General features: G+C 34.8%; 1 protein-coding gene across 10 annotated transcripts in view; it reads left to right on the plus strand.

Annotated features, from left to right (window-relative positions):
- Positions 1–14,696, plus strand: part of LOC149801495 (uncharacterized) — an 85,610-nt gene that overhangs the window by 56,694 nt on the left and 14,220 nt on the right. For 4 of the 10 annotated variants that reach the window (XR_016420665.1, XR_016420662.1, XR_016420667.1 and 1 more), the window contains exons 2-3: positions 11,640–11,713; positions 13,889–13,936. The exons of 1 other annotated variant lie outside the window; for it this stretch is intronic. The gene's annotated coding sequence lies outside the window, so the exon portion shown is untranslated. Of the gene's footprint in view, positions 1–10,960; positions 11,047–11,639; positions 11,714–13,888; positions 13,937–14,696 lie in introns of those variants that run through there. 5 more of the 10 variants (XR_016420666.1, XR_016420663.1, XR_016420670.1 and 2 more) reach the window with 3 other exon arrangements.

Genomic DNA, 14,696 nt, shown 5'->3' on the forward strand with positions numbered 1-14,696 from the left:
CTAGTGTTCATCGGATGGCAAGGTCGTTGGTAACCTAGGCTGAGACTGATCCGGTATAAAAAAGTTATCTATTTACATTTCGTCACCCCTGGCGTATCATGTGCAGGTGCACTTTGGCGGATTCCATTCCCCTCCTGACTGTAGACCACAACCGATGGCCATGTTACTGTATGGTTCGCACTTGTCTTGAACGTGTGGCCGTTGAGTACATCTTGGAATTCTTCCACCCTGGTCATTGACTACAGCTTCGAAGATTTCCGCCCTGTGATGTCATGTTATCATTAGCCTATTTCTCCAATATGTAGAGAGACTCATGGAGGTGGGAGTCTTGGACACTGCCTGTCCAGTCCAAACAAATTCTTAATTCTTGTCTAGTATGGTAACCCTTCTTAATGTTATAGCCATACCACACACCCGAAACAGTTTCTTGTGTGAAAACATATTATTGCCATGTAAGCATCACTTTTGCTAGCAAACAACACTGTTTCTAAAGAATCCCGGTGGTTTGAGTGTTGTGTATTTTTCATATCAAACTAGACTTTACAATATACAAAATTCAGTGTACATAAGACATATAAAAGCTAGGTATGCAATGCTAAATGCCGTAAAATCCCGGTACAAAATTTATGTTATATCAAAAAACCCAAATATTATTTTTGAAGCAAGGAGGTTGTTACTTGCAAATCAAGTCCATTATTAAATCATCTAAAAGAATATAACCGAAACAATAAACATAAAAATCATAACGAACTGTTTATGGGACACCAATTGTGGGTCAAGTGGCAGTTACCCCTTGCTTTCGTATTTAGGTTGACCTTTGCCTTGTTTAGCAAGCAAGCCACACCTTGTACAACCCGTTTATTATTAGCATGAATAATCCATGAAAGTGAAGTGGACCGAGCAAGCAGTAACCGGAAAAACAGCCACTGTCACGAACGTTCTACACTTACCATTGCCATATTCGCAATCACCGAATCTTACCGCCTTTGTTGAGCCGCTTCATTAATAATTGACCTATCGCCACTTCTCAATCATTCTGATCAATTAACCAATCAGCGAGCGTAAATTAGACAAACCTCCAGGCATTGCTTTCGTCCGCCATTTTCCTCCGACAAGCTGCCTGTGACAATAATGAATTGATTATGAAACGTATTTACATATTTGGCAATGATTAGTTTATTTCTCGATCGATAAGGGTGAAAATAAGTCAGTGGTGGCCTTGCAATTCTTACATTCAATATCCATGTCGTCTAAATGGAGGAATTAGATTTATTCCTTTCCCGATACATAAACAAAATTTCGATGGATTAAGACATCTTTTGCTCGCGTGTACGATTAGCTGAGTATGGAAACAATTGAAGGCCATTTAGTTTGCATAAAAGTATATAGAAAAACATGTCCTGTCGATGGGTCGAAAAAAGAAGAAATTGAAATTAAAATATATATGTAAACATAAACGTTCTAGAATACTGGTGGAAAATCCACTAACTTTCGGGATTTGGTGTATATTTCTTGTATCGGCAGCAGTGAATCCCAGACTCATTATTGTAAAGTTAAAAAAATTACACTTCAATGTTGACTTGTCCCAACAATAGTGATTATTCGTCGCGATGTTTCAGACACTTGAATGACTCTTTAAGGGTGGGGATACAAAAATGTAATAAAGAAATATAAAAACACAAACAATGGTTTCAGATAATTATCATCCGATATAATAAGCAAGTATTTACGTGTTTACATCAACAGACAGCATTGTTCAAAATTCCATCTGTCGAACACAGTAGAACTTTAAAATTGTGTACTTAAGCCATACATGTATAAGACTGTTATTTTGTTAAAAATGGGGTCCTTATGAGAAACTGGCGACCGCCTGAGGTACCTGCTGGTGGCGATGACGAGAGGTCAGTGAACAAAGTTCCGTATATTTAATTTGTATTGTTTATTGGTTTTCTTAATGATTATATGTTATATACATTTATATTATGTACCTGACCTTGTCGAAAATCAAGTCCATTTTGTACCTGCCCAGTAACATTTATTTTGTAAACAACATAATACATAGCTAATATTTTCCTATGACTTAGGATTAATTATTCAGATAATTATTAAATAAACATGTTTATTTTTTCTTTTGGTATATGACACTGGAATTCCCCCATAAAAACCAGGTATACCTGATGTTTCCCAGGTTCTTTATTATAATTTAGTAATAAACCTTATCTTGTTGACAATTTAAAAATCTTATAGAAATGAACTTTTGACTCTCATACTGGTTCTATTTTTTATCTTGTTTTTTTTTATATAATCTTGTTTACTTGAGAGATTACTTATTCCTGCGTTTAACAAATAATGCAGAATAAGTAGTATTGTTGTGTTAAATAGTTCATTTGGGTTGAATTATTCATTCAAATTGTTATTAACCAGAATTACAAAGTTCTCATCAATAATATTCTTGGACTGCAACATTAATTTAGAATTTTGGGGAATTCAGACAAGAACATTTTTGGATTATAGTATTGTGATAGATCAAAAGACTGCTAGCACACTAAATACAACTGGCTCACTAGCAAATTTGAAACTACACGCACATCAACACATTCAATATTAGAAATTATTTGGAATACCAATGGAATTCAGTTGGAACATCACACATTTGAACTTGTGATGACACTATTAGGACTATTTGGGATTTAATTCGCATTACTGTAAGTTCTTTTAAATATACACTTTGTCTTCCAGGGATATAAATTATTGGTTCTTGCTCTTTTCAGTTACTTTGTGTAAGACCATATAGTCATATTAGCTTTAAAAGTTGGATAGACAGGAAATTCTTAGTCTAGCCAATGAAACTGCATTCAATGGTTATTTAGGAGTCAATAAGACTTCACACTGGGGGTCAGCTGAAGAATCATTAAGTTTAAGTCCTTTTGAACTTGTTTTTGGCCATACTGTCTGTATATCATTGAATGTTTAGGGAGAAAACTCTTTCTACCGATGACTCAGAGCTTAATCTTCTTTATTATGTCTCTAAGTTTGACAATAAGCTCTCTTGCCCATATCTCAAAATCCTCTTTCGGGTAAGTATTATGCTCTTTATACAGTAAAAAGAAAGTTAGTTAAATTATGTTAACAACACTCCTGGGAGGCGGGAACATATACAATCTGCCATATAAACATGCTAAATAGATAGAGATAATCCTGTTAATGAGTCTATCAATTTAGTTGTGCCTATCCCACACATTTCGGTTTTAAACGATGTCTTGCAATCAGACTGGAGTGACTTTGCTGTAATTGGTCTTCGGAATTCCGATATTTGACATAATCTGGACCAGAAACTTTTGCATCTACATACACAAGAAAGGAATGGGTTAAAACAGCTGATATGTGAATATGTAAACTTATTTCCAGATGTTACAACACAAACTAATAAAATCTACCATGATGTTGAAATTGTATATTCTACGTAAGTGAATCCTCTCAAGCAGAAAAGTTTGATAAAGGAAATTGAATATTTGTCTCAGAATGATTTTATTGAACCAAGCAAAGTAATTGGAGTTCGCCATGTATACTAGTGCCAAAACCAGATAATACTCTACCTATGTGCACTGAAAACAAAACATTGAACAATGTCACCAAAACAATTTTATTTGTAATACCAACAAACAATGACCGCATTGACAAAATCGGAAATGAAAAATACGTCACCAATTTCGACTTGTAGTGAGAATTTTGGCAAATTCCACTTACGGAAGAGCAAACGAAATGTCGGCATTTGTATCTCCCGCGTAGACTTTACCAATATAAAGTGAATCCTTTCGGTATGAAAAATTCTCTTTCAACATTCGAGCGTTTAATGAACATGGTGCATCTCATGTAGATGGCTTTGATGCACACATCGAAGACATCATTATATACAGTGACGCCTTAAAAGACCACCTGGAAACTATCCAAAATTCTTTCTTCGATTGCATGAGACAAATCTGACAATTAATTTCACTGAAAGTGAGTTTTTGCCGAGCTCGTATTACAGTTCTTAGGAAATAATGTGGAACATCGTCAAGGTCAACCTGTTAAAGTTAAGCTCTTGCAGGAATATAACTTCGGCATTAGGCACATCAAGGGAAACGGGAATCTGAGTGCAGATGTACTTTCACGTAGCTTTGTACTTTAGTACTTTGTTTTATATAGTTTGTGTCATTCATACGGCATCTTTCTTTTCGTTTATGAGGGGAGGTGTTATGTATATCTATATTTTATTACTTTTGGTGCATGACTGTATCTATTTTTTGTTTCAATTATGTCACGTTGATTGCATATGATCTGTAAATATGTGTTGTCAAGTTTCTAATAATCAACATATTTACAAGTTTTGAGCTATTTGTGGTTAGCTAGTTAAAGTCAGGTGGACTACACTACACGAGTAAGCATCATGAAATATTAGATGGAATTGTAAGGTCTGTCATGCAGGGTATATTGTAAAATATAGTCTAAAAGACTCTTGGAGATGTATATAAGGACAGAACTGGCATTTTGATGTAGTTTTTCAGCCAGGTAAGACCTCTCAGGCCCACCTTGAACTCTTGTTAAATAACTGACGTGATCCTGTTTGTAAGGGAATGGAACTAAATGCATACGCAATGCCTTTTACTGGTTTGCAGATGCCGCATATGTTAAATTTCAGTTTTAAGGAAATTTTAAAAAAATCAAAATGCATGTGACAAATGTATTTTCATTTACTTTGGGTACAATCAATAGATGCATCATCTGATATTTTGAAACCAAATCTGTAATTAAATGCGAATAAAATTTATCTGCATAATCAGAGAATTGAAGTTTTAATTTAGCTTTAGCAAACGAGTCCAATGGGTTTTTATGAACTCAACAGAGCTGTCTGAGATGAATGTCTTAACCGAGATATTTCATTCTACCTCGCAGATTTTGAAGCTAATATTCTCTGCTTTGCATCTGTTTCTAAAAGAAATGGGTGGCTCTGAAAAGGCTGTTTGGATGGGTTAACCATAGAGTGTCAACAAAGTTGGTACCATTTCACAATTCTTCTCCGTCTTCTCCTTACGGCCGGTCTGTAGATCAATACTCTCTTGAGGCATCCATCATTTCCACACATACTCTTTTCTTCCAAATAGCAGTGTCTGCAATGCGTATGATTGCCCAAGCTGCCTTGATGTACACTGGGTACTTTGGATTAAATGGAATGCTGGAAATGATGGCGGAGAATTTATCGCCCGTCCACATCTTGTCTGGTTGTCTTGCAAACAGGTGACACAGTGGGCCAACATGTCTCGATAATCTCGGACAGAATGAAACTAATTGTGAGGGTGCACCAATTATATCATGTTAATAGATTTCAGTCAGGGTGTGTTTTCTATCTTCCAATCACAATACAGTGGACGCATGACGTCGCTTTCTGTATAAACCCATGAGCGTTCCTACGATTTCCTCACAGCGGAGCGATTGTGTTTGATCAATTGTTTGGAGCGTTGAAGATCAGAAAAATGAGGGAAAAAAGTTAAACACCGGAGAAAGAGGTTATTTATTCAGTTGGAGGACATGATTGTTTCTGATCACAGGACAAGTGCGTGCACGTAAACACCCGTGTCTATAAACTAGTAGATGAACGGAAAGTTCATTGCATGAGTTACGTTGAGTGACCAAAAAAGAGGACGACGTGTACGAGATCAAAATAATTATAATAATTTTGCCCCATAACACTCAGTAAATAACTTACACATATTCATCCCATCAATGGTATGTATGTATTTTATTGCATGGTTTAGAACAAACGATCGAAATTTAGTTGTTTTTTTCTTCAGAAAAATGAAAACGGAATTGTACCTTCATCATGACAAAGAGTACGTGATTACATCTTGTGAGAGTCAGTCTTTACACGTCTGTGCAATCAGCAACATGCCTTACCTTTGCCGCTGGAGAAGAGTTTAATCAATCAACGAAATCTGTCACAAGAATCGTGTAATAAAGTTTCAGATATCATGTGTATGGTCCAAGCAGCCTGATCTAGTATGGGGCTAATTTACAGTACAACAAATACGAAAAACACCGTCAGATAGTTTAAATTACATCGTTCGGAAAGTCTGAATCATTCAATAAAAATGTAAAGTATTTCTTTGTTTGTAATGACTAAATTGAAACTAATAAAATAAAATACTTTTGTACATGAATGGTGTTAAAGAATTTCATCAGTGTGAAGGACTCTGCCCTGTCCTTTCGTCCAGATGTCTGAACGGTAACCAATTAGTGTCTAAATTCGCACCACATCTGTTACGCAGTTTAGGAAAGGGATATACTTTGGCAGTCATTAAATATTCAAATCTTCACTTTTGAAGGAGCGAAATTGATATCATAGGTGGAGGAAAACAAAGACAGAATTTCTCCAAGCTGATGATGCAGGAACGAACTATTAAAAATAAATTTGTGGATATTTGTTGCGGTCGCAAGACTAATTCGTATCAAACTTATCAAAATAGCAATGGTGAAAAGAACCAGTTATCTCAAGGTGGGGTTAAATATATTATATTTTCTCTTTTCTTCGATGTATCTCCTTGTTGTAGGCGAATCATTCGAGAGCGCATAGATCGGTTAATATTCAGTTCGTGATTTGACACAGTATCTCTATTTGAGTGATTGTTTTTTAAATAATATTTTGCTACGACTCCTTGATCACCTTCGAAAAGTGTCATTATCTTATCTATAAATTAGAACAACGTATCTCCTTGAACATAATTACATCTGATCTATATAAAGACTTCTCATTACTTCTATTTACATTCCTTTGTTTGTCATGTTATGTATGGTTGTGGTAAATCTAAAACATACCTGCATTATTTTAAATACATTTTCTTCCGTTACATCGGATGAAATATTAATAATTTGTGGCAACATTAATCAATCACGTGCCTAAAACAAACATAAAAGTGTACAAACTAGTTAAAGGACAAAGGTCGTCATTTTTTTTTTACTGCACTAACTTACTTGTTTAAAGAAAATGACTGTCAAACACCCGAACTCGTGCATTAGAAAACGACTTTTAAATGTATAGGCTTCAGGGCAGATGAAAATACATCTTTATTTGTTAAATCCAATAGAGTAAACATTAGTGTTCATACCAATACTAAAATGTTAATGTAAAAAATAACTGATAGAAACATAAAACATTAAACTTCGTATACCTTTGTTGTAAGAAAGCCTTCAGTGACTTCAGCAATAGATCACATGTGCAAATTAGCACAAAATCTCTATTTGGGTTAAGTTACTTTTATTTTTTATCTTCAAATCTTTTGGATTTTATTAAAACTAAATGCCGAAACCATTCCTTGTTTCATAGAAAAATATTAGAACTTTATTACTCTAATCATAATTATGTTTGATTTATATAAGTACTTCTCCTTATTTATGTATTTTGATGCTCCCATTCGTTTGTGTTTCTCTTGATTTATAGTTTAAGTAACCTTGATACCTAAATAAGAGCGTTATTTTACATTACAATGTCTTCTAATAAAACTCCACGATCTGTACTAGATCCTCATAAATCAATCGCATGCTTAAATCAAAAGCAGGAGTGTAGATAGTACATAAATCATAAAGGCTGCCAAATTCCTTCTTGTCAGGCTCACTTAAGTTTGCTCTCTGATGTCAGACACGCGCGTCACTTCATGCGATTAGAAAGCGTAACTACATTTAATGTTTTTATCAAACAGAGCAAATATTATTGTTCTTACAAATATGAAAATGTTTACGTTAAAACACAAAAACTAGCTACAAACAATAACATAAAATTCAAAGTAAAAGATTTTTGAAACAAATGGAATCTTTGAAAATTTGTGTTAATTGTTTTTATTCATTCCGCAAAAAGTTCTTTCATTGTACATATATTAAATTAAAATGGAACAGGTCAGAGAATTAATTTTTGTTTCAAACGGAGACCCATCGCCTAGCCTTCAAATGTATTAAAGAAGTCAGCATCAAGTGGATCCAGTAACTATACAAAGGCTTTTTTTCTGAGTATTGTACGGATTTTTAGGATGTTGAATTAATGTAAGCATGCATTTGGCGGTTGATTTCACAAAAGTAATCTGGGTCAAACGCATCAAAGAAATATTTAATTTGTTTTGTTTCAATTCTAACTCTTATGAACATTCTGTCAAATAATTTTACCTGTTAGCAATCACAATACTGTAATTAGGTACTCGTCGTGGTTATTACAAAGTAAAATGCGTAGTTTCTGCTGTGGTCATACGAGGTAATGTTGGTAAAATTCAGCGTATAATGACTACGATGGAACATAAACCTATAATCAACACATTACATTCATCCACACCCGACATTAAGCAAAGCATAATTTCTTATACGTTGCCTTTAAAGAGCACAAGAGACATTATACATGTCAAATTCATTTTAACATCGTCTAGATTTGAGCATATTAATTGCGGATATATATCTATTTAACAAAGTCACTAGCAATACTATTTCACATGGTGCGACTAGAAGAAACGATCTTTTTACTGTTAGTTTCTAAAACTTTACTAAAAAACGTCAAAAATTAAAACTTTTCAGTTAATTTATAGCGACCTCTATAAATGTACAGAGAGTACATGAAACACATGCCTTCTTGACCATATTCGGATCATGGTTGTCACTGACGTTACTGGTGAGCAACTTGAGCTTTACAACTACTTGTCTTAGCTGCCAATGAAAGCATAATCTAAATGTATTGGACTTCATAAAATTGTGTATAAGCTTTAGAAAGTAGGGAATGAATTGCTTTTTTAGTGGCAGTTTATTAATTATTTGTACCTTCTTACGTATATTTAATTTAATTTATATTTGATTTAATTTAACTGATGGTAAGTTTTAAAATCTTTTTCTTGTAAATTTAATTACATGCCAAAATAATGTAATTTTGTTTGCTAGGAACTCGAAATGTTTCAGAAAATAGTTTGACCTTGACTCGTCAGTTGTAAACATCTAAAACTGGCCTAGTTTCGAACCTTGGTTTATAAAACAATGAGAGAAGTAAATACCTTTTTACTTTCATCCTATTCTTAGAGTAAAATGATTGGTTTTTGTCAAGGTCATACTGGGACTACGTGCTTTATATACGTAAATACTTCTCGAAGGGTCTGGAAAGTTGACCTTCATCCGGGAATTTGTTTTGCGTTGCGATTTACTGTATAATCATTGTTTATTGAGATATCTCGGAGTCGGACTTAAAAACACTGGGACATAAAGGTGTTCTTTTGTTGTGTCAGTTCGGAGTCTTTTTAATGTTTATTCGAATTATTTGGATTCAAAAGGATTAATTCTTTTTCCTGGAAATATATGAGTGCTCATACAGAATTCTTGGACAAGACATTTCATTAAATTTTATTGAGAAATTCAAACACCGTATTATTGTTTGTGAATAACACAGAACTGTAGACAATCCAACACCACAAAGGATACAGTATATGTCATCCTCTTCCATCTTGAATTTTTCGTCCGGACTCGAACTTGAATTTATTAGAACATTTCATTATTAGGACTTCTTAAATTTGATTCGTGGATTATTCTTGGATTATTTTTAAATTTGATTCTTAAAACTGTAAGTTATGTTTTTCATTTTTACAGAGTTTTTCCAGGGAAATAAATTATTTGTTAAATTTTTCAAAGCTTGTTGTTTTCACTCTTTTATTTGTTACTTTTTATTCGAGCCTAAACAAGTAACAAATGAAGGTGAATTAACTTTTCGTCATTACAATACTTTAACTAATTACTGCTAGCAGTTAAGATTAATTACAATGTACATTTTCTTTTGCACTGATTTGGTGTCATATGGACTTAATAAATGCTGTAATGATCAAAGAGCGAACATGATATCCTAAGAATGCATGCTGGGGCGCGTTTTTATTTGAGCTAATCTGCCATGTTACATTTTTGGATTGATTAAATCACCTTGGGTCATGAAAGAATAAAGCAGATACAAAATGCTTCATTTACACGACGATTCTGTTGTTTTAGTCATCTCTCTCATTTATGTAGCCTCCACTTTCACCAGAAAACAGACAAGCACGACAGCGGTCATAGTATGGATGTACACTGAGCTTGCTAAAACTAAATGTATCGTAAAATGTTGTTGGGTTTAACGCCATTTTTCAGCACAAGATAGGCTATACAGGGCGGCCAGTATAAACGGCGGAGGAAGTACCCGGGAAAGCCTCGGAAAAAAACCACCGACCCACGAGAACCTACTGGCTAGCCTTCTCACGTACCCACATTGGTCGAGCCCGAGACTCGAACCCACGCAGACAGAGGTCATATGGTGGTGATCCGTAATGGTGAGCGCTTTAGACCACTCGGCCACTCGGGGCCCCCTCATCACAAAAATGTCTTAAAGATTAGGATATTATTGACATGTCTACTCTGTGTGTGTGTGTGTGTGTGTTCTAATCTCCTTTTCTACCTTTCCCCCAGTCAGTTCGTCTGTTTTTCTATACTTCTATTTAAGTTGTATTTTCTAACCCAAACACATCTGCTAATCATTTTGTGAGCTTTCTTGTAGCATGTTCACAACAGGGTACATTATTCGTAACCCAAGATTTACAGATATTTAGATATGCAATCTGCTCTTGATTATAATTCAGTCTTTTTCATCATGTTTGTATAGGGTTACACTCCATTTATTGAGATAGTAATATGTGCACTTCTCTGTCTCGTGAAGGTAAATACTTGATTCAGTACAGCCACCAGACCAGAAAAAGCAGACAAATTGTGAGAAATAAAATCCTCAGCTCATCCTTATAAAATATATATTATATGATTATCGTGTTATTAAAAAAAATGCATTATCACTTCCGTATAGTGATTGGTGGGTACTTTGTGTGGTACAGGTAACCAGCACTAAATTATGAGGCATCCCTGCGTGAGCTTATAGTTAACTACAGGTATATTACAGAGAGACAGATTTAGTGAAAGGATCCAACTATAGCAAGAAAAAAGAAAGAAAACCAGGCGAGGAAAATTTCCTTTAAGTAGGTAAACATTCGCCGGTGTTACTTGTCGTTAAAAAATGATAATGAAGAAAACGATAAACAATGAATCAGAGACTGTAACTGATCATTTTCCGGAGTATAGATAACAACGCCTCTTTGTCAATATAATTTTCTTTAAACATTTCATATGACGAGCTCCACCTTCCCCCACACAAATAAGAATACTTTTGTAATATACGCTGAAGATTTCAATAGCATAGTTGAAAAACTATGATGGTACGACCATCCCAAGTTGAATATTATATAGTCAGTCAGCTAGGTGACGGGCACCAGATGTGAATGTCCGACAAGATTTCCAGTTTCAGAATTCCTCTAAGCTAAAATTTGAAAGCTTATTTTTTATGAGTTTTCTTCTTTCATTTAAATTAAATAGACAGTGAGAGTACTGCTGCATTTTGCTGCATAATAGTATGCATATAGCTATGGTTAAGGTGCATTTTCTTTTACTATCCGTGTAACTGCGTAGTGTTTGGGAGTATTGATTCGAAGACTTTTGCTTCGGAAGTAAAGTTGGTACACGGTATTAAAGGCATATTGAACTGTTTGTCGTTTCAAAGTTTTTTTTTTTCATGTTAGGTACTCATAGAATCAGTACCCGAAACAGTTTCGTCATCTCCGACACGTGTAGGAACACACAGTAGACACAGGAGGTAAGCATGAAAGAACATCACATCAGAAAGATATATAACTTCAGTATCGCGATTACGTTTGTTCCTACAGACACTATTGCCACACGCAGTCAAGTTTCTTTGTTGGGTTGAGTGCATTACATAATAAATCCTGAGTTCCGATAAGATGACTACAGGAATACTATCAGGCCCAATCAGAGGGGAAGGGGGAGGGGGTGAAAGCGGTGTGTGTGTGGGGGGGTCATATGGCCTGGACCTCAATCCCAAAGGGGTATCGAAAGGCCTTTTTAATATACAGTTCTGAAAATAATAAATATACTGCGTAGTGTACCTAGTTGTCTCTGAAATATTTATATAGTAAATTATATGGGCTTCTTTGGCATTCAATTCATTTCGACATTTCTATATAACCAGGGCCTATGGGACTCAAATTCTCATTGTGGTCCTGGATTTTCTCAACCTCTGAAGGCGCCTGGATACTATACTTGGCTACATGAATAAAATATGTTGCACTCTTGCCACGATCCGACGTTAGATGACGTCACATGACGTCATACAATATACTAAATTTACTGTTGCCTTCTCCCGAGGAAACTATTATCCATAGTCTTTTTTTTGTGTGTGTGTGGCTTGGACATTATCACGCCAGACAACACTTTCGGAGAACAGTTACATCGGCAGAAGACAATTATAGAATAAGAAAGCACTCTTAGACTGAGGACAACATTGTACTGTTACAGCAAGAGCTTTGGTAAGTTCTTAACGTTCCACTCGCACCTTCTCAAATTCACCTCACCTTTGTATGAAAAGTGTCAAGATTATATCATGCTTATTGCGTACAGTAAACACTCGGAGAGGAAATTGTGCGACAGTCAAGGGCACGTCAATAACAAGAACGTAAACGCCCCTATTTACATATATGTTGATACCGTAAATATTCCACTATACCAGTGCAAGAGACGCTTCAGCTTAGAAAGTTTTCAAGATGAAAGCAAGTTGAATCATTCAGTTTTACCGTAAGTATTGCCGTAATATAGGCATATTTAAAATGTCCTTAATTACTAAAGAGGTTAGAAACTAGTTTTCAGAGCGATAGAGCCTTATCGAGATACATCTGTAAAGGCACTGACGACGCGCATCGTAGTTACTAGTTGAAAAAGATTGGATGGTGTGTGTGTGTGTGTGTGTGTGTGTCTGTTCATTTTCAAACAAAATAAAATGGTTGGTATCCTGTTTGATGTGTCTGGTCGCTTACCCTGTTTCAGACTGGTTTTGGCACTATGAATACCTCGTTTCAGTAAGGTGTCGCTTAAGCCGACAAAAGCACCTGCTACTATTATTTGGAGAATTAATGGTGTTACCATAAACCTCTTGTTATCTTTCACCTAATCTCTTTCATTTCTGCTTCAATTTAACTGCTTAAAAGACAAGCTACTTTTAAGAAAGGAAATGGGAGAAAAAGTTACTAATTTAAAACTCGATTACTTCTGACCTCACAAAATGTGTACGAATAATGTGAAAAGAAGACAGCTAGATTCAGTTATAGAATGAAACCCGTCCATATACGACCATGATTTGTGAAAACATAAGGCAAAATCATACTGCATAGAAAATAATGGAAAAATGGTTATTTGTTTCTCATATTTATGCGCATTTCATACCATGACCGATAACATTTTTCGTCACACTGAAATAAGTGGATACTCTGTCAGTGTTACAGAAATATACTTGCTGAGATAATTAGTTGTAATTGATTCTTCGTACGCCTATTTGTACCACGTTAATCTTCATTCTGAAAGGCACATAGTAGATAGGTCAAGATTGTACGACCCGTTTACGGTCATCTCCTTTTTTGTTACGTTGATTTCTTATACTAGAAATATCACAGCTATTGCAATTCAACTAATTTTAAACTAATACAGAAAATGCAGTATTCAATTCGAAAACGAAAAGTTGATATTAAATATTAAAAGAAAAATCCAGTTTCATATGAATATGTCTCTTATTAATCGAGGAATCTTAGAAATTTTATTCGTAGTTATTCTATTTTTTCCGAAGTTTTGAGAATTACAAAGCAACGCCATTTGCCCTACATTATGTGAGCGCTATTTGGCGTTTAAACTAAGGAAAACAACTTTCAACCATAATTATGAGATCTGCAACAATACTCTCAACGTAATTTATCCTTCTTTGCAGTTAACGTAATTACGCATGAAAAGATGTCTTCCCTATCTTGATTACAAGGTACGGCCAGTATTAATTGTTTATTTTGGCATGTTACTGATCCTTTTTCCTTGTTTTTGACGCCATTTAATGAAAGAGGTGTATTTTGAAGATAGGAAAATAAAGAAGCGTGTAGAACTGAACAATAGCCGTAGTTGTTTTTGTTGTCAAATGTCCTTTGTGGTCCATGATTATTTTATGAAACTTAATTCTCAGGGTACAGCTCTGTCTAAATTGTTTTCCTTATAGAACTTATGCATTTAATGTGTAATAAAGTGTTACGTGTAATAAAGTGTTACGTGTAATAAAGTGTTACGTGTAATAAAGTGTTACGGTTTCTTATTAAAACTGAATGTTAATTTTACTTTACTCCTTTGTGCTATTTGACGGACATACTTTTGGTCCTAACATCTGTCCTAAGTAGACTATATTTAGTATCCAAAGTTAAAGATTTGCTATCTTTAAAGGCATGTATTGATCAGGCTATTGAAATAAATAATAGAACTTCTTAGAATAAGTTTCAATCGAGACTCTAATGGCATTGGAACTTAAATGTATACTCTCTGCAGAATTTAGCTAAACAGACGGAAAATTTTTCACAGCATTTACATTTGCTAGACTATGTACAACACGGTAGTCTTTCTTAAGCATATGACATGTTCATACGAACAAGTTGTATGATACTAGTGGATATGTCTTTGAATTAAAACAATAATCACATTAATCCACAAACATTAAATTCCTCCAAACAGAGGGGTGGCGGAATTCTGACGTTTTCCAT

The sequence above is a fragment of the Sinohyriopsis cumingii genome, chromosome 4 (assembly GCF_028554795.1).
Source record: "Sinohyriopsis cumingii isolate HCF-2022 chromosome 4, ASM2855479v2, whole genome shotgun sequence".
Lineage (NCBI taxonomy): Eukaryota > Metazoa > Mollusca > Bivalvia > Unionida > Unionidae > Sinohyriopsis > Sinohyriopsis cumingii.